This window comes from Phaethon aethereus, assembly GCF_964289735.1.
Source record: "Phaethon aethereus genome assembly, chromosome: 2".
In the NCBI taxonomy this organism is placed as follows: domain Eukaryota; kingdom Metazoa; phylum Chordata; class Aves; order Phaethontiformes; family Phaethontidae; genus Phaethon; species Phaethon aethereus.
In genome coordinates, this window is record NC_138582.1 from 45,267,305 (window position 1) to 45,284,473 (window position 17,169).

A 17,169-nucleotide genomic window follows, 5' to 3' on the forward strand; every position below is an offset into this window, starting at 1 on the left:
GTTTCTATAACCTCCCTGCTTCTGGATTCAGGTATTTAAAGCAGGTTCTTGAACTCCAAAGGAACCAAACAATTAACTATTGCTGTGAGATAAATGAATAATTTAGGCCCAAGTACAAAATCTACCGTGTTTTATTGTATGAAGTGAACTCAAATCTGATCCAGAAACAGAGACGAGCCTTTTTAAAACTGATTCAAAGTTGTCAAGCTCTTGGACCTTGTTTCTGGAATCAGAGTGGAAGAAGAATATTGTCATGTAGCAGAAAAATATGGCCAAGAAAAAGTCCTGCCTGCTGCAAACTGATCTGCAGCAAGAGGACATGGAGGATAAGAAGCTATTTCCTTTAATTTATTATTTATTCAATAACAAGAATAAACAAATTCCTGAAAATATCTGGAGTTAGAAATAAACTGAGTGAATTTTAGAAGAGACATTTAATAAAAATCATTGTGTATCATCAATTTCTGTAAAGAAAAACTATACAGCAACCACTTGGAAGGTCAAACTTTGCACAGCAAGTTGTCCTAGCAATTTGAAGAGATGTACTTGATATGGTATTCTACCAAATGTTTTAAATGAGAAACCCCCCCCCCGAACCTTTAGGAAAAATTGTTTTGCTGAAGTTCAAAAGATCTTGGAAGGATCAAATGATAGTACTGCTAGACGCAGAGGAACGATATGCCTTAGGTCCACTTCCATTAATTCTCACTCTGCCCTACTTCTCACTTATTTTAGATAAAACCTCAACTCCTAGAGTGTTTTAAACCTGGCTGACTTGTTTCTCATTCAGGAGTTCATCTTCCCTGCTCTCCTCCTCCTATCTTTTTCTCAAGCCTTTTTGACTTCCACTGGTTTCTCTCTTATTAGCTGGATGGTTTACTTGACATTAATAGCAAGGTCTACTCTTCCAAGAGGAACACCTCCACCTTAACATACTCTTTCTTTCTTCCTGTCAGGACCTCCATGTCCTATGGGTGTTTGGGCATTCTTTCTCTTCTAATTACTGCTCTCCATGTTTCAGGAAAGGAAGAAGAGTTGCTACTGCTATGGGTAATTAAAGATTGCCACTACCTAATCCCTTCCTATGTTGTAATCCCAGATCCTTAGCCCAGAAAGACATTTGCTGCAATGAAAAGTTTCCATAAGTGAATAAAAACTGCTGGGTGGGGAGCAAAGGAATATAAGCATATTGCAGACCTGTTGAACAAGCAAATCCTTTTACATATTGTTCAAATGCAAAGAGAACTTCCATGTCCATTTGTAATGGACAATTGTTTTTAGGCATGCATTCCTCTGATTTGTAATAGTATTTCCATTTTTTAAAAGCTTAAGATGTTCTCTGATACTTTTTTATTGCAAGGGCAGATGAGATGTTAGCCTGAAGTTAATACACATGATATAGGTGACAGATTTACTTAGTATTGCTGATATAAAAATCCATTCAGCAATTTCAGGATCATAGTTTATTAACCTTGCATTTGGCATTCTTGCCATTCATTTTAAATAAGGGAGTGGAACACATAATTTGTTGAAGTCTGGAAAACCTTTGCCAGGAATTGTTTATGATTTTACCACTTACCAGTAGTTGAGAAATAATTATTTTAAACTACATTATTAGACCACATACATCTTTAGTGTAATTTTGCTATGTCAATTGAAGAATACCTGAAAAACATTTGGCTATAATGTTCGGTATTTCAATATAACTGCAAAAAAAGTTTAGTTACACACTAAAATAAATACTTTCAAAGTAATATTTTTCTTAGTTTCTATGTAGTCTTCTAAATTAGATACTTAAGTTAGGAGTTTTGGTTTTTTATAATGAAAAGGTAGATTTGAGCTCTGGGTTGAAGTACTTTGAATCACTTTTGGAGACTTATTGACCGTATTAGTTCAACTATTGAAATTAGTTTGTCTGAAAGTCTCCTCTCTCCTCCCGCTTATTTTCCCTTTCCTGCTATCGCCTAACACCACCTTTATCTTCCTTAAGCCATTGCTCTTTCCCCTTAGTATAATTCACTTATTTTACCAAAGCTTATTCCTTTTTAAATAAAAGCAGGTAAAGACTGAAGAGATTAAATCTTTTTAATGCACACCTTTCCATATTCAATGAGTTCACTGAAGGGCAAGATGTTCTGGCCCCTTAGGTTAATAGTGCAGTAAAACCTTGTGGACAGGAAGAAGAATAAAAGAATGCCATGTTTAAAACCAATTAGTAAAGCATAAATTTTATCAACGTGTGTCAAACAGCTATTCTCTTTTTGACACCTTTGGAGGTAGCAGTTGTTTTCGGACAAGGTGGTGACTGTTTGAGGAGATACCTATTAATGTCTGCTGAGAGTGTTGACACCCACCCAGTTCCAGGCTGTCTGTAACAAAGGCTTGTTCCCAAGCTACCAACAGAGAAGACAAATAAGCTTTTCTGCTCAGAATATTTATTTTAAGACAAAAGAATGACCAGGGCATGATAGTGTAAAAATAAGCTTAGTCTGTGCTATTTGTGTGAAAAAGACACACTGTTAAAACGGGGGGTGGGGGGGGGAAAGTTTAAGTAGCAAATACAAAAATCATTATGATTTTTTTTTTGTCAGAAGATGAAAGGAAAATAAAAAATGCAGTGAACAGAAGGTGGCAATGAATACTCAAGATTAAAAGTGTCATAGAAAAGCAGTTACCGTTTGTTGGAAGTTTATATAGGTATCATTAGGATCAGTAAAACAGAATTATAGTGACTTATGCCTGGATCTATGGGAGGTATTATGGACCTAATTCTCACTGAAATTCCATTGGAGACGGATGTGTAACATTCATGTTCTCTTCTTCAAAACACATTTTTTCAGTCTTGGTAACAAAATTGTGGAATTTTTTTTTGACCTTCTGAAAACAACCTGGTGCTCAAGAAAACAACCAGCTATTCTTAAAATAAATATTTAGAAAGAGATTGTAAATAGAGACTTCTAGGGGCTATGGCAAATTATCCCAGCTGTGGAAATACTGTTTCTATTCACTTCAGGTGATTACCATCACTGTGCAAAATGCAGCAGTCCTAAATGACTGGGATTTTTAAAGATTGTGCTCTCTTTTCTGCTTCAAGCTCTGTTGAGGAAATGCTTTAAAATTGGGGAGAAATAGGGCTTACAGAAAGGACAGGACATGAAGTTGAATCATATCAGGTAAACATTAAGAGAACTGGTATTCTCTAAGTGAGAATGAGGTGGTTTGGTATGATTAACATTAAATGAGCAACTTCCATAGTTTATGTGAAATAGTCTTTTCTTGAGGGCAAAAAAGGAATACTGACACAAGGAAATGTCCAGTCTCTAGACTTTACAAATATATCTGTTAAGCTAATCTCAAACTAGTACCCCCAAATAAATAGCTAACATAATGATACACGCAATTTGTGTGTGTTACTGGGATCAGCATATCTGGCTGATGCAGTAACTGGGGTTTCCGTGCTTGTGGGGGGTCTCCACTCCCCATAGTGATGGTGCTGCCGGCTGTGGGTCAGGAGCCTTGCCACACTGCCTGCCCCATGTGCTGGTCCTGCTTTTCCTGCCGGCAACATTAATTCGGTAATAGAACTACACTGTAAGGGATGTTTGCAGCTTGTGTTGCCAAGGTGGAAAGAGTAAGGAATTCTAATGCACTTTATATTACTGTTATGTGCATCTGTTTACGATGAGGGACTTACTCTGAACCGTCAGCAGGGATGGCTGAGTCACTTGCTTCCAATTAGAAAATGCTCTTTTTTACTGAATGCATAAACCTTTCCAAAAGACCCAAGCCTTTCCCTTGTTTCTCCCTTACTCCCTCTGTGAGCAAGCAACAGAAGAGAGGTGGAAACGTTGCAGGGAGAAGACAGAGCAACAATATGTTCAGGCTATATTTATGCAGGGGAAAAATAATGATGGCAGAAGTCAGAGAACAGAAAGTCCCACCCCAGAACAGGGTTGCTTGGCTCCGTGGTGCAGTTTAAAAGAGAAAAAAAATGAACCAGGGGCTCAATTTTGCAGCGGTGCCTTATTCAATAATAACAAGACATGACTCCAGCAGTTTTACTAATAGACTCCCATAGTTTCCAGCCTCCAAAGACAAATAGAAGGCAAGGATGGATTTACCTGGGAAGAAGGGGACAGCTACAGTTAGGGTAGCCTCCTTTAGCCTCCTCTGCCAGCTGACAGGAGTGGCTATGCCTTGCTGCTAGCCCCAAAGTCCCCTTTCTCTTGCAGTCAGGTAACAGCAGTGTCTTCCTTTGAGAAGGGCGATGGGATTTTTCTAAAGGAGAGAGTTGGTCTCAGCTTAATAGGTTAAAATAATTGTTAAGTTTTTGTCTTCTAAACCCATCAGTTTGGGAAAACGAATCAGCTACAAAGTAAAAATGAAATGGAAAAGGCAACATCACGGAAGATGACTATTTCATTAAACCAGGAAAAAAACAGCAGTGTTATACAAGATTAATGTTGTCAAAAACTCACATCAGTCTGCAATGAACTGTGAATTCTAACTGTAATTATTTCAGTTGAGTTATAATTTTTAATCATCCTTAATAATGGCTTTATTTAGAAAACAGGCAGAAAAGGGGAATGTATTTTAATTGTTAACAAGCTGATTTATGTGATGATCCCAGTGATTTTTACTTTTTTATTTCCCTTGCCAAGTATTGTCTGATTGGAACTATGCAAAAATGTCAAATTTTGTGGTGTTTCATCACTGAAAAGGAGAAAAGTAAGTGGGTTAAATGTACTGTCTTATCTAAACACTGCGATACTGTGAAACTAAACACTGTGATAAATTTTCTGGTTGGATAGGCATTGCCATTTTTAAAAAAAGATCTATAAATATTTTGGTTATCTTAAAGGAGAAAAAGTAAACTTTTCATGATGTTGATACCATTTGGGTTTTAGATATTTTTGCTTTTTTTATTTTATTAGCTGATATGATTTGATTAAGGCAGTGTGAATTTGCTAAAATTTCTAGTCATTGCGAATATATGTTACTGGTGGATTTTTTTTTTCCCAGCTATATTTTTATATCAGTTGAAGACCCATCATATGGAATGTTAAGAGAAAATTGAAACTCTCTTACCAGAGGGCTTGAATATCCTCGGTAACACTGCAAAGCTAGTTTGAAATAGATCCTTTCAGCTGGGGAGGAAGGGTGGACAGCCCTAAAAACAGCTCTGTGTGTGTGTGCCTGGTAGATTGAGACAAACGACGAAATCAATGGAGTTAATCTGAGATGTGAATTTAGCTCAGTGTATCCCAGGTTCTCAGCATAAATCACTGGAGTGTGCCGTATCCTGGCCTAAAACTGCAAGCTATGCCCCACAGCATGAAAAAGATGAGGAGCACCTTGCAAAGCTCAGCAGGGAAGCCTGTGGGAGCACTGAGAAGGTTTGAGGGAAACAGCGTGCAGCAGATTGAAGAGAGTGCAGAAGGATAAAATTGTCATTACACCCTTCTTCAGCCAGCAGTGCCGCTTCCCTGAGTCCCTGCTGTCGCATAACACATCCTGCTGTAGCTTTGAAGCAGTGATTTCACAGGTAGCAGGAGTTTCTAGGCATGGGAAAAGAAGAGATGTTCTTGCCCAAGAATGGGAATAGTGTCTTTTCTCCCCAAATACAAAAAGTGTTGGAATAAAGTTATGGCAGAGATGAAAAGAAAACATGTATGTCTTACCATTGGCCAACAGTTTCGACAGATGCTTTAGCAACAGGCCAGAGTATGTGAAAGATTGTATAGAAAGATGAATTTCTGAGACATTTTTGAACTGAAGTGGGATTTGAATAGTTAAGTGAGGAAATAAATAAAATTAGACAAGCACTGATGGGCTGTTACATAGATGGGAATCTATCAATCTATCAGCATTGACCCAGTAAATACTGCATGTTCAGGACTACTCATTATAAACGATGGATTCTTACTTTAATATCTGTCTAGCAGATAAAGTGTATCTCAATTTTGAATGGAGAGATTATGGTATCATTATGTAGGTTAATGAGAATTTTATTCTGCAAGGAGTTAGATGGATTTCAATGACGTTTATTCTCCAGAGCAGGTGAAAAGTGTATTTTCCTCTACGCTAGTAGAGCTATTTTATATCATGATGCTTGTAAAGCAGTAATGTAATTGAAATATTAGATTAGATTAGATTACATTACATTAGATTATACCTTTCAAGAGTCTACCTTAGTTTAAGACAGAGTAAATAGCACTTTTGCTCCTGGTCTTGTTCCTAATCTTGGAAGTTGTTAATAGTTTGTTTTTTTAATATGCTTCACTTAATAATTTATGAGATATCCTGCCAGCATGCTGGCAGGTGTAAGGTTAGCTCCAGTTCTATCCAGATGCTTACAGAAAATCACGTAAAAACTTCGTCTGTTTCTTTTGCGAAGGTGATGGATTTGTTGTAAACAACTTATTACTTTCAAAAGCACCAAACTGGAAGCATCTTCTGCTTTGTCCAGCCTGGTGCGGCTTGGGCTAAATGGTTGTAGCGGCTGAACAGCACCTTCCTTCTGCCAAAGGCAATGTTCTTGGCATACAAAGGTAATACAAAGGTATTTCTGGGCATAGACAGAGACATTAGATTTTGACCCCTGTGTTCCTGAAGTTACTTGCTGCTCAATCCTCTGAGGATTTTTAGGGCTGCAATTCTGAGCAGCAGTGCTTGAAGCGAGATTTAAATGCAGTGTTGGTAACACAACGTCTGCACCGGCAACCAGTGAGCAATCCATAGCGTGAAATGGCACTGAGGAGCCAGCGCCTACACTTGTGTGCACTGTACGCAGCCTAGCCTCAGACTGATAAACTGGGCTGAACGCTTATTACCACTTCTAGGTGTGCTCCTGAGCTCACCTTCCAGTTGAGTTTCGTCTGAAGGGAAGGCAGCTCACATATGCTGAGACTGCAGATTGAAACTAAGAATGGTAAGTGAGTACAACTGGGAGATTTGCTTCAAAACTGAAACCCTGATTTGAAGTAGATGTACACTAAATACTTAATTTTTGTTTTCTTTTGCTTTTGGAAGAACTTAAGGGCCTTTCTGTTGCAGGAAGTATGCCTGTGGCACATGATCCTGTGGTGGGATGACCCTGACTGGACACGAGGCGCCCACTAAAGTCGCTTTATCACTCCTCTCCTCAGCTGGACAGAGGAGAGAAAATGTAACGAAAGGCTTGTGGGTTGAGATAAGGACAGGGAGAGATCAGTCACCAATTACTGTCACGGGCAAAACAGACTCAGCTTCTGGAAATTAGTTTAATTTATCACCAATCAAATCAGAGCAGGATAATGAGAAATAAAACCTAAATCTTAAAACACCTTCCCCCCACCCCTCCCTTCCTTCCTGGGCTTAACTTTACTCCCTATTTTCTCCATCTCCCCCTGAGCGGCACAGGGGAAAGGGGAATGGGGGTTGTGGTCAGTTCATCACATGTCTCTGCCGCTCCTTCCTCCACGGAGGACTCCTCACACGCTTCCTCTGCTCCAGCGTGGGGTCCCTCCCACGGGACACAGTCCTCCATGATCTTCTGCTACGTGAGTCCTTCCCACGGGCTGCGGTTCTTCATGAACTGCTCCAGCCTGGGTCCCCCCACATGGTGCCGTCCTTCAGGAACAGGCTGGTCCAGCCTGGGTTTCCCCGAGGGGTCACAAGTCCTGCCAGCAAACCTGCCCCAGCCTGGGCTCCTCTCTCCACGGGGCCCCAGGTCCTGCCAGGAGTCTGAGAAATCCCTTTTGTTAGACTGCACTAGCTGGTAGATGTCAACTTCACTACCAAGCTGTCTTCCTAGTCATTCATGGTGAAATAGAATTTTGCATGGCATCTGCTTTGTTTGGGGTGTACTTTCCTAGTACTGCCATACAAAGTAGAAACATTCAAGTAAAAATAACATGAGACCAGATCCTAGTAGTACTTTGTTAACTTGTTCATAACTCTTTGTGCAAAAGGAGCAATTCTTTCTCTTGCAAAGAGTTGGCAGACGAGTATTGTCCTGGTTGAAAAAGAACCACTTGAAGTAATTGGGTCAAAAATTTAATCCATTTTGAACCATTCCTGAACTGTGTGGTTAAGTCCCATTGCTTTAAATCAAAACAAACCCAAAAGCTTTGTCAGGAACAACTTTTGATCCCCAGATTGAGAGGCTTGCTCCAGCTGGTCACTGTTTCAGGTGCAAAGTGCTTGTGTAACCTGCATGAATGCAGGTATTTAATTGAAGTCACCGAGCTCCACCGTATAACATGAGAAAGTATCTCAAAGGCACTGGGCTTTTGAAGTGTCTGACCACTAAGTGTGCAGAGAAAAGAGAGGAATTATTGTCCTTAATCACTGCAAACACACAGCTTCACAGTATGTTAAATATACTGAGGTAAAATTAAATTTTGGGGACTCAGCTTATTATTGTTCTCTTTAAGATGTTAAAAATGATACATGATTTTGGAGAAGAAAACAAAATTATTAATTAAAGATTAATTAATTGTACAACACAGCAGAGAGGAAACAGTCTAGGAGGTTCCTGGAGTGTGTCGGAGATGATGATAACTTCCTGACACAGCTGGTAAGTGAGCCTCCCAGGGGAGGTGCCTCGCTTGACCTGCTGTTTACAAACAGAGAGGGACTGGTGGGAGATGTGGTGGTCGGAGGCCGTCTTGGGCATAGCGACCATGACATGATAGAATTCTTCATTCTGAGTGAAGTAAGGAGAGGGGTCAGCAAAACTGCCATCATGGATTTCCGAAGGGCAGACTTCAGCCTGTTCAGGTCACTGGTTGAGAGATTCCCTTGGGAGACAGTCCTGAAGGACAAAGGGGTCCAGGAAGGCTGGACAGTCTTCAGGAAGGAAATCTTAAAGGCGCAGGAGCAGGCGGTCCCCATGTGCCGTAAGAAGAGCTGGCGGGGAAGGCGACCGGCCTGGCTGAACAAGGAGCTTTTGCTGGGACTCAGGAAAAAGAGGAGAGTTTATCACCTCTGGAAGAAGGGGCAGGCAACTCAAGAAGAGTACAAGGATCTCGTTAGGTCAAGCAGGGACAAAATTAGAAAGGCAAAAGCCCAGCTAGAACTCAATCTGGCCACAGTCGTAAAGGATAACAAAAAATGCTTCTACAAATAAGTTAACAACAAAAAGAGAGGCAAGGAGAATCTCCATCCCCTACTGGATAGGGGGAGGGAACATTGTCACCAAGGATGAGGACAAAGCTGAGGTACTTAATGCCTTCTTTGCCTCAGTCTTTAATAGCCAGTCCAGGTATCCTCAGGGTATTCAGCCCTCTGAGCTGGAAGACAGGGATGGAGAGCACAATAAACTCCTCATAATCCAGAAGGAAACAGTTAAGGACCTGTTAAGCCAACTGGACACCCACAAGTCTATGGGGCCTGATGGGATCCACCCGAGAGTACTGAGGGAGCTGGCGGAGGAGCTTGCCAAGCCACTCTCCGTCATTTATCAGCAGTCCTGGTTAACAGGGGAGGTCCCAGAAGACTGGAGGCTTGCCAATGTGACACCCATCTACAGGAAGGGCCAGAAGGGACATCTGGGGAACTACAGGCCTGTCAGCCTGACCTCTGTGCTGGGGAAGATCACGGAACGGCTCATCTTGAGGGTGCTCACAGGGCATGTGAAGGACAACCAAGGGATCAGGCCCAGCCAGCAAGGGTTCATGAAAGGCAGGTCCTGCTTGACCAACCTGGTTTCCTTCTATGACCAGGTGACCCGCCTAGTGGATGAGGGAAAGACTGTGGATGTTGTCTACCTGGACTTTTGTAAAGCTTTTGACAGCGTCTCCCACAGCATTCTCCTGGAGAAACTGGCGGCTCGTGGCTTAGACAAGTTTACTCTGGATAAAAAACTGGCTGGATGGCCGAGCCCAGAGAGTTGCGGTGAATGGTGTTAAATCCGGCTGGCGGCCGGTCACAAGCGGTGTTCCCCAGGGCTCGGTTCTGGGGCCGGTCTTGTTCAATATCTTTATAGATGATCTGGATGAGGGGATCGAGTGCTCCCTCAGTAAGTTTACAGACGACACCAAGTTGGGTGGGAGTGTTGATCTGCTGGAGGGTAGGAGGGCTCTGCAGAGGGATCTGGACAGGCTGGATTGATGGGCCAAGGCCAGTTGTATGAGGTTTAATAAGGCCAAGTGCCAGGTCCTGCACTTTGGTCACAACAACCCCATGCAACGCTACAGGCTTGGAGATGAGTGGCCTGGTTGACACCCGGCTGAATATGAGCCAGCAGTGTGCCCAGGTGGCCAAGAAGGCCAATAGCATCCTGGCCTGTATCAGAACTAGTGTGGCCAGCAGGAGTAGGGAAGTGATCGTGCCCCTGTACTCAGCACTGGTGAGGCCGCAGCTTGAATCCTGTGTTCAGTTTTGAGCCCCTCACTACAAGAAGGACGTTGAGGTGCTGGAGTGTGTCCAGAGAAGGGCAACAAAGCTGATGAGGGGTCTGGAGCACAAGTCTTATGAGGAGCAGCTGAGAGAACTGGGGTTGTTTAGTCTGGAGAAGAGGAGGCTGAGGGGAGACCTTATTGCTCTCTACAACTGCCTGAAAGGGGGTTGTGGCAACGTGGGTGTTGGTCTCTTCTCCCAAGTAACTAGTGATAGGACGAGAAGAAATGGCCTCAAGTTGCACCAAGGGAGGTTTAGATTGGATATTAGGAAAAGTTTCTTCACCGAGAGAGTGGTCAAGCATTGGAACAGGCTGCCCAGGGAGGTGGTGGAGTCACCATCCCTGGAAGTGTTCAAAAAATGTGTGGATGTGGTGCTTTGGGACATGGTTTAGGGGGCATGGTGGTGTGGGGTTAATGGTTGGACTTGATCTCGAAGGTCCCTTCCTACCTTAATGATTCTGTGATTCTGTGATCCTGTGAGCAGTGTCAAAACCCTTCATAAGCCAAATGTTCCTTCATAGGCCAAATTTTGCAGTCCTTTGGGCAAGCCTCTCGCTGAAATAGGAAATCTCATACAAGGATGCAGGATTTGCTCAGAATTTGCCGGGAAAGGACTCATTTGTTGAATACTGTGGGCTGTGTTGAAACCTGTCAAGTTTTTATGATACTCCATAAACAGAATATACAGTAATGGATAGCTTTGCTATTTTAGTCATAGAAAATCTGTTGTTAATTGCCATAAACTTGCAAAAACTGCTAAAGCTGTGGAAAAGTTTCTTTAAAGCTGGCTAGCTGTTGTGGTTTAACCTGGCAGGCAGCTAAACACCACACAGCCGTTCACTCACTCCTCCTCAGTGGGATGGGGAGAGAATCAGAAAAAGGTAAAACTCGTGGGCTGAGGTAGACTGTTTAATAGGACAGAAAGGGAAGGGAAAATAATAATAATGAAAAAGGAATATACAAAACAAATCGTGTACAATGCAATTGCTCACCACCTGCTGACCAATGCCCAGCCAGTCCCTGACCAGGGGCTGCCACCCCCTGGCCAACACCCTCCAGTTTTATTGCTCAGCGTGATGTCATATGGTATGGAATATCCTTTTGGCCAGTTTGGCTCAGCTGTCCTGGCTATGTCCCCTCCCAGCTTCTTATGCCCCCCCCCAGTCTCTTTGCTGGCATGGCAGTATGAGAAGCTGAAAAGTCCTTGACTTGGTGTAAACATTGCTCAGCAACAACTAAAACATCAGTGTGTTACCAACATTATTCTCACCCTAAATCAAAAACACAGCACTACATCAGCTACTAGGAAGAAAATTAACTTTATCCTGGCTGAAACCAGGGCATTAGCTCAGCAAAACTTGTAAGTTATCAGTGAAGTTTTTGAGTCTGAATTTTCCTTTCAGGTGACCCCCAGAGCACTTAAGCATATTTATTTTGAACTTTCAGTATGTACAGGTGGGTTTTTTTTGTTATGTCAAGCATCGTTTTCCAAAGGAATATAGCAGGTTAACCACATAATAAGATTGCCTGTGTGAAGAAGGCTTCATAATTACACATTTTTCCCTGTTAAATTTGCTGGGGTTTTTTTCTTTTTCTTTCATTTTTTTTTTCCTCCCATTGTCTATCGGTACTTCATACTTGAAAACAGGTAAGTGAGTAGAAATGCCATCTGTCTGTAAACTCTGACAAATTGGTTCTGTGATAATATTTAGTGGTTTCAACAAGGTAAATGAGATTTCCTTTGGGGTTAAAGCAAAATTGACTTTGAAGTGCTAGGAGAGAAGAAATTCAAATGTGGGTCTTTAAAGTATTAAATTTTTCCAACACTTCACATCAGGATTCTTGGTAGGAGCTGTAGTCTAAGAGGAAGACTCTCACCTGAATCACTCTTGAAGGTTGGTCTTCTTGCTACAGGACTGATGAACTGCTGTGATTGCAAAAGACATTTCCTCGTCACTCTCACATCAGGTTCATAGTACATGCATTACACATTACGTACATAAATCCTTGCTGCTTGCCACAGCAGGCAGTTTGAGGTGAACCTCATGGATTTCTTTGGTGATGAGCAGATGGGGAATTAAACTGACAAGACACACACCCTGAAGACATGGCACTGCCAGTCTGACACTTTAAGAACGGAGTAAATTTAACACACAGCTGGACTGTGCTCCATATTGTGCACACTGATTGTGGACACAAAGATCAGGAGTGGCCACCTACACCAGTAAATGTGGACTATATTTGCTTTCCAGCTCAATAGTTTGGGCATCACTGGTCATTGTAAATGTTTTGTTCTTTGCTCACTTTTCTCACAGCTGGAGAGCTTGGAGCTTGTAAGAACTGTGATGAAGTTTGCCAACATGTATGCAGAATATCCAGGACAGAAGGGAGCTCAATGTAGGCCACAAGTGGTCTAAATAGTTGCATTAAGGTTCCCGTGGGTAGCTTGTGCTGAGCAAGAACTTGTGCTGAGCAAGAACTTATGCTGAGCAAACACTAGGGTTATTTTGGAGCTAGTGTGATGCTATCTACCTTCACAGCAGTGTGCTTTAGATGTATGTGGAGTTCCTGGAAGAAACCTGAGAACAAATGCAGACTTCCTGGGGGCTGGAGGAGTTACTGCCTTTGAAAATGTGTGAAGAACTGTAGGGACATTTTGTTAGAAACCATTTCGATTTAACAATACATGTATCTTTTCCTTGCTCCTTCAGAAAAGAACCGTGCAAATGTGTTTGAGGAGAAGCTTGTCTTTGAATGACACACATATCCATGTATAAACATGAATTTATGTATACCTGCAAGTCACACAAGCGGACGTGGACTGGCAATAACTAACAATTCTCTAAAACAATCTTTTACGAGGGGAAAAGGTGAAAACAATCAACTGAAAATTCTCCAACCTCCTGTTTGCAACAAATGGTTGTCCCTTCTCTGCAGTGAGGCTGACTTATGGGCTTTTCAGCAGGGTCGATGTCAAGGGTTTGGGCTTTGTAGTGATCATCAGGGAGTCCTGTTTCCCCTTTGGGGAGGAGAGGTATGCCTTTACCTTAGAACAAAGGTGGTGAGATGTGGGAAACACAAGCAATGAATGGAATGACTTTATATAGGGCGATCCAGTGATGAGATTGTGTTGTTAGGACATTTCTCTTAGAGGTACCCCTCTGATCTTCCCTGACAAGTCATAGAGCAAATAGAATTAGCATGAGCTCCAGATGCTGGAAGTGCATCAGACTTGGCATGCCTTTGTCCAGCTGCGTGTCTGTTTTCTTTGGGATATGTATATATGGACTGTGGCATGCATGCCAATGCCTTGGAGAAGAACAGAGGTGCCAAGAAATATATCACCTGTCTCTAGGAAAAGACAGCAGTCCTTCTAGAGATCTGGAGAGGATATGCACCCCATCTTTTCATATTGCATTCATCATACTGCTTGGTAAGCCCTATAGCATAGGTTTACAATGGTCAATATGAAGAACTGGGACAGTGGAGATCGCACTTTTCTTTGAAGCTTGCTGCCAAATGCCTGCTAAAAAGTCCTTGGGCATTGGAAAGCTGACTGTGGGGTTTTGCTGTGACTTCTGAGATATGTGAGCCCTGGACTCTGCTGCTGTTTGAACTAGTTCTTCCCCTCTCATGCAGGAGGGCATTCTTTTACTAAAGGAGAGAAACTTTCCCAGCCCAGAGAACTGGCACTTGGTATTGATCCTCAGAGAAGATTATGAGATTGCAGGAAAGGCCATATGGCTGAAGAATGTTTATGTGCTGGAAACATAATTCTCTCAGATCAGACCTATGGATTTCTGGGCTGCAGCATCTCTAAGAACTTTTTTTCTCACCTGTGGCCTCCTCCACCTGACGTATAAGGGCTGTCTGCCACTTATTTTCTTGACCCTTGGTCAGGGAAGAATGACAAGAGGGATCACAGACATCTCATGTGTACTGTGGAGGTGCTTGGTTTGGATTGCCACTTACCTGGTTCTTCCAGGCTCTCTGTGCTGCTGCAGAGTATTTGGTGAAGCTGGGTCCTGTGCAAGCCTGTTTATGAGACACGTGCCAGGGCTGCCCTTTGCCTGGCCAACGTCATCATCAAATCCTTCCTTTGCCTCCTATGTTGGGAGTTGAGGGAGTTACTGCCCACTGAGATGAACTAACAGGTTGTCATTTTGGTGTAAGCTAGCAGTCTCACATGGATCATCCTGGAAAGACCCTTCTTCTGCCACTCCTGAGTGCTGTGGTATGACTGGCACATCCTTTAATTTGCGGGGTCCATCCCAGAAGCATGTCTTAGATTCCAATCTTTTCCAAGACCTCAGTGTATAGTTCGTAGGAGAAACCGTGACTCTTCTGGCCCCAAAGTGAGTGGATGTCCTAGCAGAGATGCTGCTACATAACTTCATTTTCTTACCACAAATAGGTGGAGATCCACTGGTGAAGTGGGAGTGATCCCGGTGTCCACTGACAAAACTGCAGAATCCTATAGCTGGCAGACAAGGTAGACCCCACACCGCTTGCTCAGTGCATGGAATGGCTCAGCCACCTTATCCCATTTTGCTCCACAAGTGAAGTCCTCCTTGAACCTGCACAATACTCCCTACCCAGAAGGGGTAGCCCCCACCCAACCCACACGCCAGCCTGGCAGACCTTCTGCCTAAGCCTTTGATCTGTGAGCCTTTCTATCCTCAGCTCCACTCTTGCACACCATTTTTTGTAGGCTGTGTGACAGTCTTTTGGACAACACCCAAATAGTGCCTTCAGCACATACTCATGCTCTGCTAGCTCCGTTACTTTTTTTTTTTTTTAATGTCTTGGCAGGATATTTTAACATCATAGGAGGATGAAGGAACATGGTGACCGAGCTTGCACCTTGAGCTAATCCTATTGTATGCTGGGGACATAAACTGGAAACACAAATGCATTTATAGGGTGTTTCATGAGGTCCTCAGTCTTGCAATACTTTTGTGATGAGAGGAGGATCCTGGAGCACATGAACATTGAACATGTCTGGTTGAACGTGTCTGGTTGCACTTCATACTTCTGCCTTGTTGAGGTCTTTCCCCCTTGTCTCCTGTTTATATCCTCCACATATGAGGCATGACCAAGTCACAGTACCTATTTGCTGGCTTTCCACTGGCCGCAGGACCAGGAGAAGAAAATTTCAAAATTTTGACCCTCTCCGCTTATCTCTCTCTCATCTGTTGTCCTTCAAGTCTTCTGATGTTGTGTAGTTCCTTCGGTGGATTTGATTTTAGAACAGTGATTGAAAGTAGGTGTTGCTGGTAATCAGTCAGGAAGATGAGCATCAGCATCAGACATGGAGGAAGAGAAACCTGTATGCTGAATATTCATAAGGAAGGCTAGTTTACCTCTGGATAACAGGTGAATATAAACAATCTGTGGAATGGATTACTTCAGTGCAACTTCTCTGCATTTCCTCACTTAAGGCATGCATACTTTTCTAAGACTAGTTTAATGAACTTCAAGAATGTTGGTAATTTGGAGGTGGGATAGAGGGGAGTTTAAGTTGATTCATTTCTTCTACCTTCTACTTCATATCTTCTACCTTCTACTTCATATCTTCTACCTTCTACTATCAGGAACCACAATCAAGGGCAACATTGTGGGGTGGAAAGTTAGACTTTTTTTCCAAGCTTCTGAAATGAGTTTGTTGTTTTGTTCAGAACATCATGAGGTACAGCAGTCTTGATACTATGAAAATAAGATTTTGTATGTCCATACTGAGGAGAATGTTCATTGAATTAATGACAGTCTCATTCTATTAATAACTGTAAGATAAAAATTAATATCACAGAAATTACTTAAGTATCCAAGTCCTCTTGAATATCTCATTTGCACTTTGATGTGCAAAGCTGTCATGATGTCAAAAAAAAAAAAGAATTTCAGGTGTTACCCAAGCATAGAAGTTCCTATTTCCCACAGACGCTTATGTTCCTTGGACTCCCAGGTTTCAGTTTCAGCTTCTGAGTAGGCCCAGGGCTACCTAAAAGTTTGACTCCTCAGTGTCTGTTTTGTCCCAATGAATTGATGGGATGTACTAACAAAGTGCTTCAATGTATGTATTTCTTTAAGGTCTTGATCCAAGAGGCATGTCTAAATAATTCTTATGGTTCTCCAAAAAGTAATGATCCTATTTTGAAAAAGCAACCAGTATTGTCACCTTTCTCCAGTAAAATGCTGCATTACAGAGTAAAATCTCCAGACAATATGTGAGACCTGACTATAAGACCTTCTCTGTCTCAGGAGCTGCATATATACAATGTCAAGCTAAGTGCTATAACCAATGGACTGTATGTTACTTGGGCTATACAGCATCCTGTGAGATTAGGTTGGTGTCAGTCTGTACCAGTGAGGCAGTCTTGTTTTCCTGGAATACTTAAAGCCCCAGTGAGAGGAGGCTCATGATTTCACACGCTGCTTATCACACGTTTCACCTACAAGGGGAAATGGATGTCCTCGTCTCTCTTCCAGCGGCACCTTTGGGACCTTTCTGCCTGACAGTCTCTGGCTGTACAAGGCTATGAAGCTCTGTATGGAGCAGATATAGGAAACTAAAGTTACCCTAAATCAATGGCTATTCCCCTTGGCACAAGGGAGGATGGTTATCACAGGATCAGGTTATTTGTATATGAGAAGGAGACACAGGGTTGCTTCCTTCTCTGTAAATGTTGTGGTAGTACGGAGGCATCTTTCTTTATTTATCTCTAGCTTTGCCTGGGTTTCATAAACCATACTTATGAAAATATGAATATGTTATTTAAGCCACAAA